This window comes from Bidens hawaiensis, unplaced genomic scaffold, assembly GCF_021521415.1.
Source record: "Bidens hawaiensis isolate Kalapana, Puna unplaced genomic scaffold, B.hawaiensis_p1.1 tig00026848_1, whole genome shotgun sequence".
NCBI lineage: Eukaryota > Viridiplantae > Streptophyta > Magnoliopsida > Asterales > Asteraceae > Bidens > Bidens hawaiensis.
The window spans coordinates 20,695-22,250 of NW_027505080.1; the positions used below are offsets into that span (position 1 = coordinate 20,695).

At 37.2% G+C, this 1,556-nt stretch overlaps 1 pseudogene; it reads right to left on the minus strand.

Moving 5' to 3' along the window:
- Positions 1-679: 679 nt before the first annotated feature.
- Positions 680-1,238, minus strand: LOC143610549 (auxin-responsive protein SAUR76 pseudogene; annotated as a pseudogene).
- Between the last annotated feature and the right edge of the window lie 318 nt (positions 1,239-1,556).

Sequence of the window (1,556 nt, forward strand, 5' to 3'; positions counted from 1 at the left end):
AATTAACTAAAACATGACAAGTGTCCATAATTATTTTACTTTATTAGAATATGTAGATAGATGTAGATGTAGATGTAGATGTAGATGTAGATGTAGATAATCATGATTAATAAAAAAATCCTTGATTAAATGTTTTGAAGGAAAGTTCAATTGAATACGTTTAGTCAACACCTATTTATTGTTGTAATATACCTTATAACCTTAGTAAAAGAATACTATGATTTAATTAAAATATCGTTTGTTGAGGTCATTTAGGCTACACAATATTGAGTCAGGACAGGATCTAAGTTTTACCGCTAGCAATGGAGCGGGACGGTGTTCCCGTTCATCCCAATCCCCTCTCACAAATGTTCTTGGGATCGACAAAATGGTAACAAACGGGATGAAATTTGTGAAGAGCGTCGGGATGGACGAGAACACCTTCAATCTCATCTATATACTCTTGTATTGATAAAAATAATCTGAGAACATGAAAGACTTGAGGAGCATTAAAAATCACTTGAGGTCTTTAATTTATATATTCTGAATCTGTCACTAAAACCATTTGCACTTGTTTTTTTTTCCTCTTTTTATGGAATGAAGCCAGAGACGTGAGAAGTAGAACCACAAATATTAATCTAGATTGAAGATATTGATCACTCTATCAAATCAAAAAGATAAAAATACAGGTTATTTGGATTGCTTGTTATCCAAGTAAGAAAATCAATGGCCGATAGAGCACGAATTCAAGAACACAATACAAGAATTAATATAGAAGAAAAAAAAATCAGCAAGCGTAAAAATCCACAAGCTCATGTAACGCATCAGGTTGAGGATCATCCGCATTTTCAATCATCCACAACAAATGCTCAAACAACACAACCTCGCACTCAATCGAATCGCCAACACCAGACCGTTCCACAAGCTCCTGGAACAACGGGTGTTGGGCAACATTCGAGCTAATAAGATAGCGACGCCTTGACTTGCCAACATAAACAGCTTGAGAATGGCTAACGTTGTTGTTGTTGTTGTAGTCGTCTTCATCAGAAGTGGGTGCGCTTGCACGGTCAGCCGGCTTGCCATTGCTAAACGAATGCCATTTCTTAAGCACTGACTTGATCTTTGTTAGCTTTCCGCCTTTTGCCATTGGTTTGGTTGCGTGCAAAATGATTTAGAGATTTCGGGTTTGGAGATAATGAGGGAAATGGAGGATGGAATGGAAGCTGGCTTCTTATATAAAACAGTCTTGAGGCCGGAAAGTGATGGGATATGTATAAAGATATTGAAGAAAATATAATAGATTTTCTTTAAAAGAAAGGTGTATTTAGAGATGGAAAAAAAAGCAACCGAACTGGATTGGAACTGATTGTGTAGGAACTAGTTTGAAACCAGTTGAAACCGTAAATTCGGGATCGGTTTGGGGGTTTTAGAACATGAATTTAGACCCCCCCCCCCCCCATCCGCACTATTAGATTAAGAACCGACTTTGACTCCTTTGATTAGATACCGATTCAGTTTAGGGCGCGCTCGTTTCACAGAATTCATGGGAATTCAAAGGAATTGGAATTAAAATCCCA